Below are 22,399 nucleotides of genomic sequence, written 5' to 3' on the forward strand. Positions count from 1 at the left end.
AGAAAAGACCAAGAAACCAATGCATTAGAAGAGACAAAGGAGACTTGACAACTAAAGACAATGTAGTATCCTGGTTTGGATAATGCAATGGAAAAAGGATATTAGTGGAAAAACTGGTGAAACACAAAGTCTGCAGCTTGGCAGAAGCATTGTACCAATATTAACTTCTTAGCTTGACAAATGTACTGTGGTTATGTAAGATGTTAATATTAGGAGGAAAAGGGTGAAGTGTATATGACAATGATTCTTAATAGGAGCAATTTTGCCCCACAGGGGGCATTTGGCAATGTCCAAAAACATTTTTGATTGTTACAACAGGGGTATGGTACTGCCACCTATGGACAGAGGCCAGGGATGCTGTCTAACATCCTATATAGCATAACCCCCAAAACAAAGGTTTATTTAGTCCATAATATCAATAACGCTGAGACATTATTGCATTATGCATTGCATATTGCATTGCATAGATGCATATGCATTGCATTATTGCATCTATGCATTATCTATGTAACTCCTCTATAGATCTAAACTTATTTCAAAATAAAGAAGTTAAAAATATATCCAAATCCAATCATTTCTTATCAATTTCCTAATGTAAGACACCATTAACTCTCAAATAGATTTTTGAAGAGAGCCTCCTAATTGATCTTGCTTTTTCACTTCTTTAGGCTGCTTTTAACACAGTAACTGGAGTAAAGTTTTTAAAACATAAATCTGACTGTGTCATTTTGCTTTAAAACCTGTAATGGTTTCTATCTCAAAAAGTAAACACTCAAGCCCTTCCAATGTTCTACAGGCTCCATGTAACCTGGATCCAGTTATTTCTTGAACTAAACCACTTTCTACTCTTCTATTCTATTCACTGTCTACGCTTCTATTCACTCCAGTCCAGGCACACTGGCTTCCTAGTGTTCTGAGAATACACGAAGTACACTTCTGCCTCAGGGCCAAAGCAAAACACTGTTTCTTCCACCTAATGTGTCCCCTTACCTCCTTCTTAAATTCTTTGCTTACTCCTCACCAAGTCCTTCCCAGACATCCTTTTTAAAAGTGCACATACCTATTGGCATACCTGTCCTGCTTGCCTGTTCTATTTTTCTCTACCACACTTATCCATCACCTTCTAATACTGTATAACAACAAGTTACTTATTTTGTTTAATGTCTGTCTTTCTCTCTCTCCAGAATGTAAAATCCATCAGTGCATGGACTTTTGTCCATTTGGTTCATTACTATAACCTCTGCACCTAGAACAATGTTCAGCACACTTAATGCTAAACAAACAATGATGATACAAACAAATGAATGATACATCTTTGAAGTCCTAAATTTAATATCCCAGTGTTGCTATACCACTTTGCATCTTTACTGCATTTTCTTACTCCTCACTAGAGAGGACTACAGTTTGGAGAACAAAGAACAGGCTTTGGATCTTGGTTCTATCACTTGAGAGTGTGCTCTAGACATGGGATTTAACCTTTCTAAATCCTCAGTTTCTTCATTCAAGAGAAATGACAAAGGGATGGATGTTAAAGTTAATAACGCTTCTGTTAGAATTAGAAACAAGGCATTAAAGTATATACACATAGTAGTAGGTATGTCATAAACAAAAGCTAATATTTTTGCTCCCTCCTCACTAGCTCCTTGGCTTCATTCACAATGACCTCTAGCTCCCAGTGTCTCCCAGTTGAATCACCTCTTCTATGATTTCTGCTCATGATCCAACCTGGACTCCACAGTTCACTCCAGTCACAGCCTTTTAACATCATTAATTCGCTCAGCCAACTGCCCTTCAGGTATCTCTACCAAGCAGGCATCTGCACAAAGCTGTGCATAACTGCATGGGCTCTCCAACTGAATCACCAGGGTTTGTACCCCAGTTGTTATCTTACAATCACAGAGAATAACAGTACCTACCTTTAGAGCTCTTGTGAGTTTCTTCAGTTATACCCAGAGTGATCAGTGCTGGAGAAAAATCAAACCATGCAAACTGGAATTCCTACAAATCTGAGGTCCAGAACCTCAAATGGGTCCTCAGTGCTGCCTAACAATTCTTTTTCATTATCCTAGTCATGTGTCTATTTCTCTCCCATTCCCTTGAAAGCTATTATATATTGATATGCTCTTTTTTTTTTAAGAATCCCTATTTTATCATGCTCCCCCTCATTCTAAGCAGGTACTCAAAAATGTTAGAAGACACATCAACTATTCTCCCTCCTGTCCCCATCATTCAGAAACTTATTTACACTGCCTCCAACTTCACCTCTTTTCTTCATGCTCAATGAAAAAGGAAAATCAAGGCCAACTTCGGTACCTATGGTTTGGATCCCATCCCTTACTATTGCTTCCCAATTCCTGGCACCATCAATCACCTCTGCCCCTCATCTCCTCCCCCCACTCCCGCTTCAATTTCTCCTCTCCATTGGTTCATTACAAATCCAAATAAATACACCCCAAATCCTCCTATTTTAAGAAGGGGAGAGAAAGTAAACTTTTCTAAAATCCCCAGTATCTCCTTCACCTATACTATTTGTCCAGTCCTTTGTTGAAAACACTGTATCTCTTACAATTAGCTACATTTCTAGTTGTCATTGGCTCTTCAACCCTCACCCAGAAAGCATTACAATGTAGCTACCTGCTCCAACTGAAGTAACAAATAACTTAATCACCAGGTCTCAGGGGCTTTTTTTCCCCATTTTTATCTCACTAGGCCTTTGCATGGCGAGGTACAGTATTCTCCACTCCTAGTCCTTGAAATACTCTTCTCCCTCAGGTTCCATGACAAATCTCTCATAGTTTCATTTTTCAACTTTGGTCTATCTGGCACAGATGGTTGGCTTCTCTTAGTTGTCTGCCCCATTCAGTAGCTCACAACAGAAACGTGGGAATCATGTTAAATGGTCAATCTTGCTCAACTCTATAATCTGATTATTTACTCTATCCTGTTGATAATACTTCCTAAACCTCTTACACATCCACCCCTCTTCTCTCTCTCTCATCATTTCTCACCAGGAATGGGTTCCTAACTGGTTCTGCTTCTAGTTTTGCCCTTCTCTAATCCAGCATTCACCTCACTGCCCAGAACACAAATGTGATTCTTCATAGCATGATTCCCTGACTCCCCCCGCCCCACTAAATCCTCACAGCCTTCAGAATAAAGTTAAAGCCCCTTAGCTTGGTTCATAAGGCATTCGGTGATTTGACTTCTTAACACTTTTTTCATCCCCTATTCCAAACCCTGTTGTCCACATGTGCCTATTGAATACTTTAACAAGGCTAGACCCAACTGAGATATGGTCTAAGTGTAAAATACATACCAGATTCTGAAAACTTAGTTTGAAAAAGAGAATGTCAAATATCTCAATAATACTTTTTATATTGATTACAGATTGAAATATTTTAGATATATCAAATTAAATAAAATATATTATTAAGATTAATCTCACCTTTTACTTTTTAACTGGCTTAATAGAAAATTTTAAAATACATATATGAATTACATTTGTGACTTACATTGTTATATTTTTACAGAACAGCACTGGTCTAGAATGTCCTTTCTCTTTTTCTGAACCTAGTTAGCCCCTGTCTATTTCTGAAGATTAGCTGAGGTAACTCACTAAGATGCATTTCAGGATACTCCCCTCCTAAGACACCCAAGTACCCGTCCTCCTCTGTGCTTCTATCCACAGGAATTCACTTACACCTGTTATATATCACTCCACATTATAATTATTGGTTATCAGCTATCTTCTTCTGCTAAACTATATGCTCCTTGCAAAAAGGCATATCATTCTACATACACTCAGGGATTTCCACCATGCCTACCACTTAAAAGGCACTCAAAATATTTGCTGAACAAATGTGAACTATCTATTCCTGGTCTGAAAGTTACTAGAATTTCTCCAAGGAAAACAAATCAGCAAAGAAGGAACCTAGATTTTTTCCAAGAGCTTCAGCAATGAAAGGATCAGAATGATGCTAGGAAGCAGGAATTACAGTAAAGAGAACAGTAGTAAGAAAATAAGGCTCATCATATACACCTCTTACAGTGAAAACAGGAATTTGCAGCAGTGATATGGAGCCTTGAACTCAACTTGGCATGCCAGGGGCCACAGTTTGGTTCCTAAATTACTCAAATAACCCATCCAACAAAAGACTATGATTTGGCAGGTTTCAACACAAACAGCTAGAGCCCAGCACCTGTTCCACTTAAACAGAACATCATTACAGTTAAAAACAACAACAAATCTCTCTCATGAAGCAAATGCTAATCTCATGATGCTTCACCATGGAGCAATTTAGAAGAGTTATTATATGAAATGTGCCAAAGCATGAATTTATGGCTGATGCTTATTTGGCAAATATGGTTGGCACTGCTAGATGTTGAAAAACATGTATGCAAATAAGTAAATAAAAGTTTTTAAGCTCTCAGACTTAAATATTTACATTATCATAAATGTACAAAGATAAATGTTTATATGAGAACACATATAACACATCCCAGGAACATATTTTTAAACGTGATTGTCAGGAACGGTTATGAAGTGGCATTATTTCTTTATGAGCCTCATGGTAGACTCTTAAAAATAAATTTTGACTGAATGTTAATGGGGTACAAAAATTATGGAGGAGGTTTCTCTGTACTATCACTGGGTAAAGTGAATAGTCACAGTATCATAATAGTTCAGAGCAATCTTATCTTTTCCTTTCACCAAAATACTTTTCTTCCCATCCTGGAGCACAGCCAAACATAAATGTCAAACCCTAAATGGAGGGTCAGAGGTGAAGAAGAGGACCACACATCAAAGAGGCTTAAAGAAAATACTTTGACATTTTTCCCACATTAATATAGTCATGTTAGAGTCTCCAAAAATAAATACATGATAAAATATTTCCCCCTCTTCCCCTCTGACAGTTATGGAAAGATGTTTGTCTTTTCACATAGTTTGTGAGTTGGTCATAGCCAAAACACATAGTAATCATATGAATTCTGCTTCCATTGTTAACTGTTCATCTCTGGGCAGAGGCTACAACTCCCATCTCTGAAGCCAAGAAAATGTACCATACATGCCATTATAGTTTACTAAACGAGTCACCAAAGAGAAGCAGGCACTTCAGAAAGTAATTAAGGTAGTCAGTGAACTGAGCTATCTAGAAGTGCTCTGAGATTACAGGAGAAGCCATCATGAAGCAAGTATTCAAGATCGCTCATAGAAAGTTTACCCCAGTGGGTAATTCACGGTTTTCACTTCTACACTGCAGAGAGCAATATAGGTTCTCCGACTATACACATTTCCACATCATTCCATTTATCAAGAAAAAAAAGAAAAGACGTTGTGGCTGAACAAAAGTCAAAAGCTAGGCCCCAACACAGAATCCTCAAGGCAACCCCAATTCAGATGAAGAGCATATGACATACAGCTGACCTAAAATCAGACTTTCATATATAATCTTACCATATTTAACAGACACAGAAGAAAAATGTATTGAGTTTTCTATAATAAGGTCAATAGAAATGAAATCATAGTTTTCCTTTAGCTCCTCTCTATCCCCTCAACACCAGCCTTCCAGTAACTCCATTCCATAGCTCTCCGATTCCTAAACGGAGATCTTAAAAACACAAACGGACTGCAAAAAAGTAACATTTAATGGTGGGAGGGCTCCTCTTTCCTGTTGCTCTCAGCAGTCTTTCATGTAATCGAAGGACCAAAAAAAAAAAAAAAAAAGAGAGAGAGAGAGAAATCAAGCTCTCAGACGGATGGTGCAGGCGACTGGGAGAGGGTAGAAAAGGGGCTCAGACGGCAAGTCCTCATCGCGGGAGGAAAGAAAAGTTGCAAGAATGAGCGAATCAAAGGGCAAAGGAGATACAAGATTGACCTCACGAACCACTCAAAACCCCCAAATAACCAAGCAAACCCGCACGTTATAGGGGTTCACAAGCCGCAGAGCGAAGTGAGCAGGCAAAGAGCCACCGGGTTTCGCCCTAGAGCTGTTGGCCAGGCTGCGACGAATCCTCGGGTTTGGAGGTGGATGGGGATGTCCGTGCAGACTTCGCAGGAACGAGAGGCGTCCTTCCTGCCCTAACCTCGCCGCGTCCACCTCCTCCAGGCTTCACTTTCGCCAGCAGCCTTCCAGCTGCGCCCGGGGGCGTCCCCGCCGCCAGGTCCCAACTTTCCCTCCTCTGGGGGGCGCCGAGCCACCGGGGCCTCCGCTAGCGCAGCCACCGAGGGAGGGGGCAGGAGCGGGGGCGGCAGGGGGCGCGAGGCGCCGGCGGGCCCCGAGGACGGCGGGGCGCTGGGGTGGCCGTGGCCGGAGAGCCCGCGCCCGGCCAGAGGCACAAGCCGCCTAAGCCCCCGCGGCGGCGCCACCCAGACCTTGCGCCGCCCCGCCCGGATTCCCCCAGGTCATCCCCCTTACCCGTCGGCGACCCTAGTCCCACAAGCCGGCGCGAGAGGACAGAAGGGATCGAAGGGGACGCGGACAACCCTGCCCCCGTTACCTGAGGGGCTCACACGCCGCCGCGGTGACCACCTTCGCCGACCGTCCCGTACCCTTCCTGGTGACCGCCGGCGCCGCCGCCGAGCAACTGACACTGACTAACAACAACTAACTAACTACTCGCCGCCGCCGAGTCCACCGCGCGCTCCCGGCCGCCCGCCGCCCGCCCGGCCCACCAGCCAGCCCGCCTCCTCCTAGCCTCGCGCGCCGCCTCTCCGCGCGCGCACTCGCCACCGCGCTCCTTGAGCGAACACGCGCGCGCGCGCACACGGGCCCTCTCCCAGTCCCTCAGCCCCGCGGGAGGAGTCACCGTGAAGCCCCACCTCTCGCGTTCCTACCTCCCGGGAAAGAGAACCAGAGCGCGCCTGATTGGCCGAGGGGGCGTGGCCAAAGGAAGAGGGAAGGACACCCAGGACCTTCGGCTGGCGTGAAGGGAAATTTCAGTTCAGTTACGTTTTAGCGGAAAAGGGGAACGAAGTATTGGCTCATTTGGTGCCTCAGCCCCCTAGGTCAGCCTACCGTCGAATACAGAATATGTGTCTTCAAGGACTCCAGCACATAGTAATCACCAATTTAAGCCCAATATTTCTGCAGGCCTTAATTTTAAAAACTACATCTCCCAGAAACCTCCGCGAAAATAAGTCTCACCTTACGTAATCACGTAGTCCTTCGCCGCCTTTGAACAAAATAATCCCTTCATTTTTCTGAAGGTATGGGGAATACTATTTCATTTTTCTCCTCACTGGAAAATTTTTAAGTGCAGCGATTAAACAAGTTACCTATGGAAGGAAGTTAAGCAATTAGGTAAAGGGAAACAAAAGACATCAATAGAAAGTACTGCGGAGGAATTTTTGTCAAGCTGTGAGACGACGGAGTGAGAAGAGTGAAGGCGGTTGAGAGGGGCTCAGGGAATTGTCCTGTGTGCCAGGGACTTTCTTTAGGCCTCGGGCCCCTGTCTACCCCTATCGTCAGCAGGTCAGTAAGCAAGGCGAGCTTGGGGGTGGCCACAGTGGAGGTAGCCTTCACCCCTTGAAGATCATCCCTCTTTTGCTGTTACTGGTTTGCCTCAGTTTGAGGCCGACTGAATGGGGGCGCCTCACTTCCGGTTGGGGGAGGGGAGGAAGGCTATCCTGGGGGAGGGGGGAACACAACTCACTTCCTGTGGGGGTAGGGTGATAGGTTGGGGTGTCCAACCCATTTCCCGTGCCGGCGAGGGCTTGAAAAGGTGATGCTTGGTGCCATATGCATAGACGGTATCTTAAAGCTTTGGGATTGTGTCATATGTGAAAAAAATTAGGTTATTCCACGAAGTTGTGCTGATCACCAGCCTCCAGTCAGAATTTATGTGAGTTTTGATTCCATGTGTAACGTGAAAATTTTCTCCCCAATAGAAGTTTCTTAATGTATTCTTCAAATAATTCGAAATCTCTTGTTAAAATTTTCTGCCCATCTGTGCAAGATGACATACTTTCTGGTGTGACTCATGAACTGCCCACCCTGCTCCCCGACTCAAGTCCAACCTTGACTTAGAATGGTATAGCGGTATTCTTTGCCTTGACGTGCCACAGGAACTCTATAGCTGTTCTTAAAAGAAGTTGTTTATTACAGGACTCGATATTTTACGTAAACTATGAAGCATTTTCACCTTACGAGAATGAAAATATACCCAATCAACAGGTGTTACCTTAACTGATGTGATTGGTGTCTTAAATCCTTAGACCTGTTGATTTTAGGGTACAGGTTCTGCCCTGTGCCTGAAAACAACTTCCTCAGCTTTAAAATCGATTTATTTACATTACAAAGGGGGGAAATGTACTACAGTGTGACTTTCACAGATGTTACATGTGAGTTACATATAAGAATTTTTAAAGCTGAGGAAGTTGTTTTCAGGCAGAGGACAAAACCTGTAAGAGACGTGGGTCCCATCCCTGAGTCAGGAAGATCCCCTGGAGTAGGAAATGGCAACCCACTCCAGTATTCTTGCCCAGGAAATCCCATGGACAGAGAAGTCTGGGCAGGTCAGAGTTCATGGGGTCGCAGGGAGCCCAACACACCTGAGCGATTGAGCATGCACATGCATGCACATGCACCCAGCACCGATTTTAAAATGGTGTCTACACTTTGTGGTTTTAAGGCATGGTGCAGGGATCCTGAAATTCATCTCAGATTTTAAGTAGGGGGGGAAATTTGGCTCATAAAGGACAAAAAATATGTACCAGAACGTTCTATTTTCCTATATTCTCAATGTTTTGTAAGAAACTACTTTTAAAGTAATAAACACTTAACAGTTTGACTTCTTGGCTTGTTTTCAAGTACCACAATAATTAGTAGGTGGTGAGAGTACTGAAAGGATCGATCTATTCGGTGATTATGAAATCTCAACAGCTTTAGTAATTTTAGAATATCTATCAAGTGAACTGTATGTCTTTCAAGAATATTTAAAAGAATAAGGCTTTTGTATTTTTTTTCCATTAGGGTTCTCAGCTAATCTACCCTCAGAATTTGCAATTGTTTTAATCCTAGTTCTTTTCAAAAGCTAGTTTGTTTAGAGTTTATTAGAAAATCTGATTTACACTAAAATGTTTAAACAACTGTAAAACTTAAATGTCACAATAAGGAAAAAGATATGTTTTGACCTTTTATAGACATAAAGACAAAAAAGCTAAGACCCAAAAATCAGTGAGTTATCTTTTCAAGGACTACAGAGTTTCTGCAAGAGCTGAAAAGACAGGACACATTTATGTCTGTGTTACTATTAATAAAAGGTTAGGAACATGTAGACTGCCCCAAGCAAGTATTAATTAATTGATTAGAAAAATGAGTTCATTATCTTGTTAGTGTACGATAGAAGAAAATATTATATGAGCCTCCTGACAAATTAAACTATTAAACTACAGCATTAAGAACTATTGAAGTGAGTAAAGCTTGTGGAATTAGATGAAATAGAGAAAAGGTAAGTTAAAATATTGATTGAAATACAGTAGTAGTGCCTTTAGGAAACTATCTTTGGAAAGCAAAGGAGTTTTTAAAATTGGTCTTTATACCATTCCGTGGAAGAAATGCAGTATAGTAGAAATAAGAAAAATTGTTGCAGCTGAGAGACTTGAGCAACTTGAAGAATTGTCTGTTTAGAAGAAAGCAATTTATAAAGCACATATCTGAAAGAAGATGTTTTGTGATAAGTGGCAGTTATTCACTGGTCTCATCAAAGAAGAAATATTAGAAGACCTTGTGAAAAATAGAGGGAAGTTCATGGAACCTGCTTTTATTCTCTTTAAAAGTGTTTTTGTAGAGCAGCTTGCTGTCTTCCAAAGACTTTTTTTTTCTTCTTACAGCTCTTTGTTGCAGTTTTCTTTTCATGTTCTAATAGAAACATATTATCAAAATTAGGAGAATAAAGACTTTTGTAGGTGTACTCTGTTGCTTCTTTAAGTAAATGAATTTCATTCCATTACTTGCCATCAAGAAAAAAGAGATTGTCCATTTTTTCATAATATTTAGATTAGATAACCATTTTCTTTTTCAAAGAGCTGTCATTAGATATACTGCTTATAGCAGTTTGAAATAAAACAGTAGGTCAAAATTCTGGATTCTCTCTCACTGAAGTTTGATTATCCAGGAAGTGCTAGATGCTATCTCTAATGCAAAAGGATCTTTTCATTCTTTTGTCTACGTTTCTTTGTAAAATCATGCTCTTGTTTTACAACTATTGCTTTTTTGTATATTTGTTGTTTTGATAGGTACTTATTTTTGCCATTGAGTTGAAAGAGAATATGCTAACAACATGAATGGTTCTTAGACCTGCTGTACTGCTGTCATCTCAGGGCCATCAAGAGTATTCAAATGAGAATACCCCTTACATGACCTTTCATTATTTCAAGAAAAGTTTATTGAGTGCTTACTATGTAATAGTCTCTGTTTTAGGAACTTGAAATACATCAGTGAATACAGACAAATATCCATATTCTCTTGGAGTATCAATTCAGTTCAGTCACTCAGTCATGTCTGACTCTTTGCGACCCCATGAACCACAGCACGCCAGGCCTCCCTGTCCATCACCAACTCCCGGAGTCCACCCAAACCCATGTCCATTGAGTCGGCGATGCCATCCAACCATTTCATCCTCTGTCGTCCCCTTCTCCCCCTGCCCTCAATCTTTCCCAGCATCAGGGTCTTTTCCAGTGAGTCAGCTCTTCGCATCAGGTGGCCAAAGTATTGGAGTTTCAGCATCAGTCCTTCCAATGAACATTCAGGACTGATCTCCTTTAGGATGGACTGGTTGGATCTTCTTGCAGTCCAAGGTACTCTCAAGAGTCTTCTCCAACACCACAGTTCAAAAGCATCAATTCTTCGGCGCTCAGCTTTCTTTATAGTCCAACTCTCACACCCGTACGTGACCACTGGAAAAATCATAGCCTTGACTAGACGGACCTTTGTTGACAAAATAATGTCTCTGATTTTTAATATGCTGTCTAGGTTGGTCATAACTTTCCTTCCAAGGAGTAAGTGTCTTTTAATTTCATGGCTGCAGTCACCATCTGCAGTGATTTTGGAGCCCAGAAAAATAAAGTCTGACACTGTTTCCACTGTTTCCCCGTCTATTTGCCATGAAGTGATGGAACCGGATGCCATGATCTTAGTTTTCTGAATGTTGAGCTTTAAGCCAACTTTTTCACGCTCCTCTTTCACTTTCATCAAGAGGCTCTTTAGTTCCTCTTCACTTTCTGCCATAAAGGTGGTGTTATCTGCATATCTGAGGTTATTGATATTTCTCCCAGCAATCTTGATTCCAGCTTGTGCTTCATCCAGCCCAGCATTTCTCATGATGTACTCTGCATATAAGTTAAATAAGCAGGGTTACAGTATTACAGCCTTGACGTACTCCTTTTCCTATTGGGAACCAGTCTGTTGTTCCATGTCCAGTTCTAACTGTTGCTTCCTGACCTGCATACAGGTTTCTCAAGAGGCAGGTATACTCCAAATCAAAACTGGAATTTTACTCCCTTGATATTCCTAAATAAGCTCTGTAGTGTGGTCATTTTTCAAACTGAATCAAGAAATAGCCCTAGACTTGATCTCTTTTGGTCTTGATCTCTAAGCATTCTAAACCCAGTTTTTAATATTTCAGTCGAATTTTTCCCCAGACCATTAAAGTCCCTGTGTTAAATATTCAACCCTTTTCATCCATGCATGCATCACAACCCTACCATTCTAACCTCCTTTGGTGGTACAAACAAAAGTGAACCATGGGGAAAATAGGGAATCATACAGGCCTGGGTTCAAAAGTGATGTCTACATTTTACTAGCTGAGTTTCTTAATAGCTTGGTAACCTTGAACAATTTATTTAAGCTCTCTGAGCCTCACTTGCCATAAACCTAAATGGGGTTATTTGATGGATCAAGTATATTTTATGTAAATCACCTGGCAGAATGCCTGTTGTTAGGAGCTTAAAAAAAAAAGTGAAAGTGTTTGTCACTCAGTCATGTCTAACTCTTTGTCACCCCATGGAATGTAGCCCACCAGGCTTCTCTGTTCGTGGAATTCTCCAGACAAGAATACTGGAGTGGGAAGCCATTCCCTTCTCCAGAGAATCTTCCTGACCCAGAGATTGAACCCAGGTCTCCTGCACTGCAGTGTCTTTATGTCTGAGCCACCAGACATGGGAAGCCTGTTAGGAGCTTAATGAATGCTATTGTTTTACCCCCCAGTTTGCTTCATTATTCTAGCTATTGGGATATGCCTGCATGACTGTTGTAAGCCTTGCATATTCCCAGAAGTATGGGGATGCGGTGCTAGGGTTATTCAAATTCAGCCTTTCCCAATCTAAGTAATCTAAGCATGCCCACTTAGCTGTCAAGATTTTACTTTTTGTTCCTTACAGAAGAAATCACTAATTTCCATGATTTTAGATAATAAGCAGAATAGAAGAGTTTCTAGAAAAGGTTAAAGAATCACTAAAGTAATTTGAACTGTTAAAGGAAGACTTTTTGAATCAGTCTTCTAAACCTATTTAAATATTAAGCCTAACATTCAGGAGTCTTCACTTGTTACCCATCTACACATTCCCAACTAAACTGGTCTCTGGGGGGGGGAGGCGGGAATGTATCTTGTACCCAACCTTTTCTATCTTGGTTCATGCTATTCATTCTCTGTGTGAAACACTTTGTCTTTTCCTAGGAAAATCCTTATCTATCTATCAGAATGCCACCTTCTTTGGTCCTTTCTCAAGTACCACCTTCAGCTTCAAAAATTATTTTCTGATGTCTATCCTCTAGTACTTCCATTTTCCCAACCATATGTGCTGTGTCTGTTGACCCTCCAGAGCATTTTGTATTTTGCTTGTGGCATTTAAAATCCAGTACTACTGATATTGTTGTGTATTTCTGTTGTTGTTATTGTCATATGTGGAGTTCATGAATGGTCATAAAAGTTTGCAGACTACATGATATTACTGTCTGTGTCTGCTGTCTTACCTAGCCATTCACATCATCATAAGTATTCAGTAAATATTTGTGGAGTTGAATTGGCAATTGGGGTAGATGAAACTGATCAATAACTTTTGTCCACTACTTAAACCCAGTGTTTTATATATATATATATTCATATAGCATATGTTGAGACCTATGGGAACTCAATTTAATTGGGAAGAACCCATCCTCAATTTAATTGAAAATTACTAAGTTTTCATTAATATGTACAGATTCTGAAGACTGAAGGTATTTCAGTGAAGGTGGGGTGGGGAGTCACTGTAGAGTCACTCGCATTTTGAGAGACATCCCAGGCTGTCTGAACTCAGAAACAGAATAGATTGAGATATCAGGAGATACTTACTGTGCAATTCCACAACTAGTTATATACCCAAGAGAATGAGAAATGGGTTCACATCTTTTCCCCAGATGTTCCTAGCAGCATTTATTTGTAAGAGCCAAAATATAGAAACAAAACCCAATGTTTATCAATTTATGAATAAATAAACAAAATGCAGGATAGTCATACAATGGACTATTATTCATCAATGAAAAGGAATGGGGCATTGGTACATGCTATAAAATGGATGAATCTTGAAAATATTACACTAAAGGGAAAGAAGCTAGACACAAAAAGCCACATGTGATTCCATTTATATGCAATGTCTAGAACAGGCAAAACCATAGAGACAGAAAGTTAATATATTAGTGTGCCAGGAACTGGGGGCTGAGGATGGAGAATGACTGCTAATGTGTATGGAGTTTCTTTGAGGGAATGATGAAAATGTTCTGTGATGGTTGCACAACATAACCATAATACTAAAATACCTTGTGTACAAATATATTGGGCCAGCCTGAAAGTTGGTTCAGATTTTCCAGTAAGATGATACAGAAAAACCAGAATGAGGTTTTTTGGCAAACCCAATACTAAACCACTGAATTGTATACTGAAGGGGTGAATTTTATGGGATATGAATTATACCTTTAAAGAGAGGGATATACCTAAACTTGAAGATTCTGGATTTTTGGATGGGGCGAGAACAAGGAAGTAGTAGTGAAAGTTGCTCAGTTGTGTCCAACTCATTGCAACCCCTCTGTCCGTGGGATTCTCCAGGTAAGACTACTGGAGTGGGTAGCCATTCCCTCCTCCAGGGGGTCTTCCCAACCCGGGGATTGAACCTGGTTCTCCTGCATTGCAGTCAGATTCTTTACTTTCTGAGCCACTAGGGTTCTAAGGATGTGATAATTCTCACATTCTAGAGGGAAAAGTAAGTGTCTAGGTGCAGGTCAGGTGAGGATGGATAGGTTTCTGGCTATCATGTTTCTTATGAAGCAGGCAGTGAGGTGAATGGTTAGACTAGAAGGGTGTTGACAAGGGAGAACAGCATTTTAGGAACTTGAAGGAAGCTTCAGAATTTTTCTTGATAGGGTCAAGGATGTGGTATGTGGTCATCCTGGTTTCAGTGTGAAGGTCAGCTTAGTTCAGAGGGTGAAAGTATCATAGGGAGTCTGATAGCAATCAACGATGAAGTTACTGGGGAAGATTGGAGAACAGAGACTAGACAGAAATATTAGAATTTGATTCTAAAACTATCCCCATATGATGAAAAATAGTTAAATCATAGTGGAAAGGAGCCAAGAAGTTAGTACATATGAAGGTATTCATTTGAAGAAATGCTGGAGTACCTTTTATGTGCCAGGCACTATTAAATAAAACCATAGTTGTTTTCTTTATTTGAATTATTTTTTTAGAATAAGATCTTACAAGTGAAATTGTTCATTTTAAGAGTATGGGTATTTTATAGTTCTTGATACAATAGGCTGTATTATTTCTCTAAAAGGTTATATTAATCTTTGATATCACCAGTAACATACAAGTGTGTTGTCTTAACCACAGTTTCACCAGCAAAAATTCTTGGCTAATTGGATAGGCATAGAATTATTCTTCTCTTTGATTATTGCTTCCATTATGGTGTTTCTGTATTATGGAACTGGCATCTGTGCGATCATGAAGGAATTCAAAGCCTTTATATTTGCTCCCTCTTCTGGAATAGCTTCCTTAAAGAATATGGATTTTTAAGGACTCTAGGAATCAAACCAGCCCCTAATTTGAATCAGCCCAAAACTACTGTTACTCAGTGGTGTTCTGCTTATTTCTTAAATGGTATTCACATTTAGACTATATTTAGTCATAATTCCAATTCCCATTCAACTAACTTAATTCTCATAATTTAGTGTTTTAGGTATTAACTAACTTCCTGTTGCATATGAGAAGATAGAGTCTAGTTCACTTGACCTGTAAGTGAAAGAGACAGGATTTGAATGCAGCCGGTTATTATTCTCAAACTCTGTGATCTCTTAGAGTCACTACTAAAACTTACTGGGGGCTAATAGAAACTGGAAGTGAAATTTGAAACAGAACTTGGCCAATCAGGCACTTACATATGTACGTAATGAAGCAGTTAGCAGAAAAGGTTTTTTACTTTTTTATTGGCCCTCAAAGAGGCCCAGAGTAACTTTTTAAATAATAACTTTGAAACTGATAACAAGGTTAGTGAGATACTCAAAAGCATAGTACATGATAGCAAAGAAAGGGAGATTTTTTTTCATTTTTATTCAGTATAGTTTGCTCACTAGACAGATTTAGGATCAGGACTATAAAATGAGATGCCATGTTCAAATGCTCAGCTTTAATCAGATAAAATAACCCAACATATAGATAAGGCAATTTAGGCCCAGAATTACATACCAAATACAGTGACACAACGGACCATAGATCAGCCTCCTGCTTCCTAGTACACTTTGCTAAATTGAACCAAGTAGAAACAACCATATATGCGGTTGTTTTGTAATTTATAATTTTCATAATTTAATATGCTATCCTTAAAATAGATCATTTCTCTGTGTATTTTAAAACAATAATAATAAAGATCCACACACCAAATTACTAAATATTTAGTGATAGGTTAGAATAAGAAGTGATACTGAAGATCAAGTTGAACCCTAGTGTATCAGATAGTCTATCTGTAAGTTATACCTGAACAGTGTTTATCTGTATCCCAGATGAGTATTTGGAATTTTCAACAAAGCCCAGCCCTTTTTGTCTATCCCTAATCCTTTAAGTGAAACTAATACCCCTGCTGCCCCCAAAATAGTATCCAGATACTCCACTTTCATTTCTTAGCCTCAAAATTTATATCTCCTTTCTCATGCCATCTCCACACTTCCTTCATTCCTGTACTTCATAACTTTAATTCCTGTTCTCTTAACACAAACCTTGCATTTTTATTGCCAGTGATACCACAATTACTTCAGCTCTTTGCAAAAGCAATATAGCTATTGTGTCAGCAATAATAATATGTTCACAGTCTTGAGCCAAATTTCCACTGATAGAATTTTATACTGAGAAAATACTTCAAATAAAGAAAATAGTGAAAGGGACAAAATGTTAATGGCACTGATATCTATACTGTTTTTTAAAACTGGAAACCTTCTAGATATCCAAAAATAGAATAATAGTTAAGCAAATTATTACCTATTCATTCAATAGGCTATTAGACATTAATTTTTCACAATAGCTTCTTTTAAAATATATTAAAAGATGCTCTAAGAATGTTTATGCCAAAATGAAAAAAAGGAGAAATCAAGAAAAAATAGAAAATTTTATGTGACTCACGAATTTCTGAAGCATTTGTATTTTCTGTGTCATAATAACTGACATTCATTGAGCAGATACTGGTGTCAGGCACAATACTAAAGCAATATTACAGAAGTATTGAGTAATTAGTAAGAAACCTACTCTAAAGTCAAATCCTAGCTCCATCACTTACTAGTATGTGATCTTAAAAAGGAAACTGGAGATAGTAACTATATCTACATTAAGTTATTAAATCTGTATAAAGTGGCACACTGCATGCCCTCATTAAAGTGTTTTTGTTAGTAAACATTTTATAGACATTTTAATCTTCACATCCTCACAACATTTATGAGATGGTGTTGTTTTCATTTACATAAGAGAAAATTGAAACTCAGAATGTTTAAATACTTTGGTCAAATAACTTGCCAAGGTCATACAACTAATAAGCAGTAGATTTTTGATTGAGAGCCCATGCTATGACGTCTCCTTGTGCTGAGGTTCTAGGTTGCTGCAGACTAATGCTTTTGCTGAGAACAACATGAGAGGACACATTTTTTAAAAAGAATAATGAAAACATCAGAGACCTACTGAGGCAGCCATCAAAGTCATGGAGCCAAGGGAACTTCAAAGAAGCATGCTTATGTTCTATGCTTCTCTTTTCCTGTTCAAGAATTTGCTTAATGTATAGTACAGAACAAGAACCTATGAAACTGAGCAGAGGATTCCTGCTATAAGCAAAGAAGCAAGTATTCTCATGGGGCTGAGTACATAAAAATTGGAGTTTAGTGATCCCCAGTGGCCAGGACTGAGAGGTCAAGATCCTAGTAGGGAAGGGAAGCATCTAGAAGTGATTTAGCTGAAGAGCAGAAGCTAAGCAAGCTAACCTCTAAAAAGAAAGAGTGAAGTTTTTTTTCATCTCATGATGTTGACAAGCAAGCATTAAAATTCTGGTCCCTCCAAGGAAGAAAGGACCTGTAAAACAGCTGAGGCTCTCAAACAGTATTCCCTAGAGGACTATGAAGAAGGCAATGGCAACCCACTCCAGTACTCTTGCCTGGAAAATCCCATGGACAGAGGAGCCTGGTAGGCTGCAGTCCATGGGGTTGCTAGGAGTCAGAGACAACTGAGCGACTTCACTTTCACTTTTCACTTTCATGCATTGGAGAGGAAATGGCAACCCACTCCAGTGTTCTTGTGGAGAATCCCAGGGCTGGGGGAGCCTGGTGAGCTGCCGTCTATGGGGTTGCACAGAGTCGGACACGACTGAAGTGACTTAGCAGCAGAGGACTACAACATCTATACATAATAGACATGAGTACAAGAATAACTAGAAATAAGGAAGAATATTTCATAATTATAGAAATGTGAGAATATAAATCTATATATCTAATTCTAGTAATATAGCTTCAAAAAATATTTTTTCAAGTGTACATGGGACTTTTAACAAAATGGATCTTATGATAGACCATAGAGCAAGTCTTAACAAATCTCATCCAGACTGTTATCTGAACATAGTTCGATTAAGTAAGAAATGGATTATAAAATAGTAGCTAGCAAACTCCCCCCAAAATACATTTCTGAATGACCCACTAGATCAAAAAATAAAGCACAATTAGAACACATTCGCAACAGAATAGTAATAAAAATACAATATATCAAAATATATGTGAATGAGTCAAAGCTATACTTGATGGGAAAATTTATAGCCCTATATTAGAAGGGAAAAAAGTCAAAAACTAGTGATCTAAATATCATTTTCAGGAAATCCAGAAAAGAACAGCAAATTAAACCCAAAGTAAGTAGAAGGGAATTATTAAAAAGTAGCAATTAATTAAACAGAAAACGAGTACACAATAGGAAATATCTGCAAAGCCAAGAGGTCGGTCTTTGAAAAGGTCAGTAAAATGTATAGACCTCTAGCAATACCTATCAAGAAAAGTACACACTCAATCTTAAATTCTTGATCTTTTTCTAATTCTACATCTCCAGTATTCCTATTTCTATAAATCTCATCTCCGTATATATCTTCTGATAGCTCAGTTGGACATCTTGGTATTATTCTTGAGAACTCTTACTACCACACATACACACCATGCAGACCACTACAAAATTCTCTTAACTCTACCTCCTAAATATATCAAACCCACTCTATATGCTGCATCTTCACTGTCATGTCCTGTTTTAAGCCACCATCATGCTGTGGTAGACTGTTCAGTGACTTCCCAACGGTAACTTCCTGGATTCATTCTTACTATTTGTCAGTCGATTCTTTACATAGACGTTAAAATGAGGCTTTAAAAAGCATAAATATCGTATCATGCTGCTCCTTGGAATTCCTAAAAGCCTTGCTCTCACATTGGTGAAAACCCAAATGTTTAAGATAATCCCACATCTGTGCAAGATGTAGTCCCTGCTTGCTTATCCTTGCTGCTCTCTCCTGATCACTTTATACTCCAGCCCCCTCTAGCCTTCTTTCACTTCTTCCAAAGCACCAAGTCCTAATTCCTCAGTGTGGAATGTACCTACTTAACATTCAGTTCTCACTTTACTTCTTCAGAGTGGTCCTCTGTCTAAGTGACATCTCCCACTGTTTTTCTATAGCATTCTGTTCTTTTCCTTCCTAGCAGTTTTCACAACTTAAAGTCGTATTCATTGGTATATGTGCTTAATCTTTCACCTCACACCATAATTTTCATGAAAGCAGAGACTGTTCACTGTTGTAGTCCTGGTGTCTTAACTAAGTGCCTGGTATATATTACACATTTGATAAATACAAGATGAATGAGAAAAGATAGCATGCCACCTTAGGTAAACTCTATAGGTCAGGAACCGTTTCATAGGTGTGCCCTGTACCCTAGGAGCATGGAGGGATTATTTATTTTCTCTGGTTTAATCCTTTATTTCTTCAGAATTACTCTCTGAGAAAGGCACCATGTAATCATTGTAATGCCTGGAGACAGTTTCTGATGATCAGCCTGTCCTTTCAGTGATGTATATTTTATGTGCTAAGCTAAACTGGCAGTTGTGGGCAGATTTCATTTAAGCCCCCACAGAGGAATACACCTACCTGCATTTCTTAGGTCGGAGCTCTTGGAAACTTGGCAGAGTATTCTCAGTGGCAGTCTTGGCTAAACAACTTGTCTTCTTTTCTAGAATTCCTTTTTTTTTTTTTTTTAAACATTAGAGCCCTACAAAGGAAAGGGGGTTTAATTGCATTTGCTTACTGCAGAGATTGACAACATTGTTTGTATAAAGGTTATTAGCTATTTTAGGCATGTAAGTATGCCATAATGCTGCCACAGTAAGTATATGACATGCCTTTTAATCACAATAAAGCAAAAATGACCACATTTCACAATATGAATGTCTTCATACATGTTTTATAAGATATACAGAACAATTATGATTTGCTATTACAGAGTATTCTACATTTTGTTAGCTTGCGTTTTTTTCCTTCATCTTAGACCTAATTTTTAATTAAAAATTTAATTGTTTTCAGCTAATTTCAGTAAAATGAGATGCTTAATTGTGTGTTTGATATACAATTCTAAGTCCAACAATTGTTTTTTCTTTTTTTTTTAATATATTTATTTTTACGAAGTCCAACAATTTGAAAGAGCTTTTGGCCACTAGAATTTCTTGAAACATATGAAAAAAATGTTTGCTAGCAATTTTAGGCATAAATTTCATTTCGAAAGAAAATGTTTTATATACCTGAAACTAACTCAACACTGTTAGTCAACTATACTTTAGGTTTTTTTAAAAAAATGTTTCAGGGACTTTTATTTCTTAGTGTATAGTAAATGAAGTATTCTTATTTATTTATAAGGTCTTGGTACCATACTTAGAATTCTCCCATAAACTGAAAAAAGCGTGATGAATGTTTCTTATGCATTTTGGCAGGTTCAGGGTGAGGATGGGGAAAGGGAGTAAAACAAGAAGAATGAGAATTCTGAGTGCCTGGTTTCTCACATCATCATATTATTATTGCTATTATTAATTCTGCCTTTAACAAAATTATTAATTCTTAATGCAATAATTTTTAAAAGCTTCATCTGGTTATTGATATTTGTGGATTTCCTAGATATTCATAGCTGTTCTCAGGTCAATGAAATTGGGAGTTTATAAGTCATAAGAATGTATAAATGTCTGCTGACAGGTATGACTAAGTAAGTTTCTGAATTTCATAATCCTCTGGTTGCTATTGCAGGTTCTTTCTTGGGTTTTTGAAATGTAAATCACTGACTCTAGAGCTAGTGAAAGAATATGAGGAATATTGAAATTCTTTCTATAGTACTATAGCAGTGTACAAATATGGTGCATTATCGGTATAGAAGGGGTGAGGAGCCTTTAAGTACAGGGAACTCTGCCATATGTGAAAACAGTCTTCTCCAGCTAATTGCCAATTTAGAGACTATATTAAATAAATGTAATAGAGTAGTTTTTATGTTTATTTCTTGAAAGGGGAAAGAGCAGCTTTATTTTGCCAGAGAGACAGTGTCAGCTATAGCCATTAATTTTCTGGCAAAACAAACTACTTGCAGAATTCTAATTGGCCAATTTCTTCTCCCCCGTGTTTAATTAAAATCTTTCTCTAGCAATACATGATACTGAAGACAGTGTATAGATTCCTTTACTGTACCAAGAAAGACATGGGTCAACTATATCTTTCTAGCTGTCAGTCTTTACTAATTATTTATCTTCTTTTACTTGTTTAGCAGTCTTGTCTAAAAGCATTCTCAATGGTAAAGAGTAGGGTAGATATACTGTTTACAGTCTTTATCTTCTATGTCTGTGTCACCATCCATAGAGCTGTATTCCATTCTATAGAGTTTAATGTTTACTTGGCTAAGCAAAACCTTATCACATTAGAAATTACAACTCAATTTCTGTTTGTAGCTTAATTTGATCATGTAGTAAAAATAATTCTGGTGCCTAGGATTGGAATTTATCTCTGTTTGTACCTTACCTTAGAGTGATGCCCTGTAGATAAATACTGTGCTTCAGGGGTGCTAGATTGAAGACTAAGGATGAATTGGAATAACTTTTTAAACATTAGAAAATCTTTCACCAATGGTGAAACAGCAGTCATTTTTACATATCAAGAACAATATCCTGTTAGCTAACAATTGATCATCTAGTAGGAAGCTTGAGTTCAAAGATTTCAAATTCAGAACACTATTTTTCAAATAGGTTAAGTGTATTTAGGTTCAGTAGTGCGGCATTTTATGAACTGTTCTAGAAAGCACTGAATACAGTGTAATGATTGAGCTTTTTACCTCCTGAGTATTAAATTGGTAACTAAATTGTTCTCTTTTTTTTTCAAACTGTGCCCTCTTAGCAGATAGGGAAGGCATGTTTAACCTGGTGGGTCCAACTCTTGCCTGGGTTACGTGTTTTATCATTTCAATACTTAATAAATGCACATAATAAGAAATAAATTGTAGCTGTAGCTCTGAACTTACTTTGCTATGACCTATAATAATCTGTTTACACTCTGCTCTCTCTTTCAAGCAAATCACATCACCCCAAACTTAGAACCTACCTTACTACAATTGTGTCAATAGTGTTGTCATGTTTGAGGAGCCTAGAAAGAAGAAAAAATTTAACTGGCATCGTGGGATCTCAGTTGGTTTTACAGTTTCTCCTGCCTTACTTGGTAATGCATGTATAAAACTGGTGAATGGCATTTGCACTCCAAAGGTTTTGAGGTTGATTACAACAGAAATACATTGCAGGAAAAAACATAGATACTGTAATTTAAAGGGTTATAGGAGAGACTAGAAATTATTCTGAT

General features: G+C 38.7%; 2 protein-coding genes across 13 annotated transcripts in view; one reads left to right on the top strand and one right to left on the bottom strand.

Moving 5' to 3' along the window:
* The window catches only part of PEAK1 (pseudopodium enriched atypical kinase 1), a 309,359-nt gene extending 302,710 nt beyond the window's left edge, over positions 1-6,649 (bottom strand). For 6 of the 7 annotated variants that reach the window (XM_065906976.1, XM_065906968.1, XM_065906966.1 and 3 more), the window contains exon 1: positions 6,499-6,649. The gene's annotated coding sequence lies outside the window, so the exon portion shown is untranslated. Of the gene's footprint in view, positions 1-5,921; positions 6,015-6,498 lie in introns of those variants that run through there. The other variant, XM_065906972.1, reaches the window with a different exon arrangement.
* A 528-nt stretch (positions 6,650-7,177) lies between these two features.
* HMG20A (high mobility group 20A) overlaps positions 7,178-22,399 on the top strand; it is a 66,914-nt gene continuing 51,692 nt past the window's right edge. For all 6 annotated transcript variants that reach the window (XR_010659092.1, XR_010659093.1, XM_065906017.1 and 3 more), the window contains exon 1: positions 7,178-7,472. The gene's annotated coding sequence lies outside the window, so the exon portion shown is untranslated. The remainder of the gene's footprint in view (positions 7,473-22,399) is intronic.

Source organism: Muntiacus reevesi, chromosome 15, assembly GCF_963930625.1.
Source record: "Muntiacus reevesi chromosome 15, mMunRee1.1, whole genome shotgun sequence".
NCBI lineage: Eukaryota > Metazoa > Chordata > Mammalia > Artiodactyla > Cervidae > Muntiacus > Muntiacus reevesi.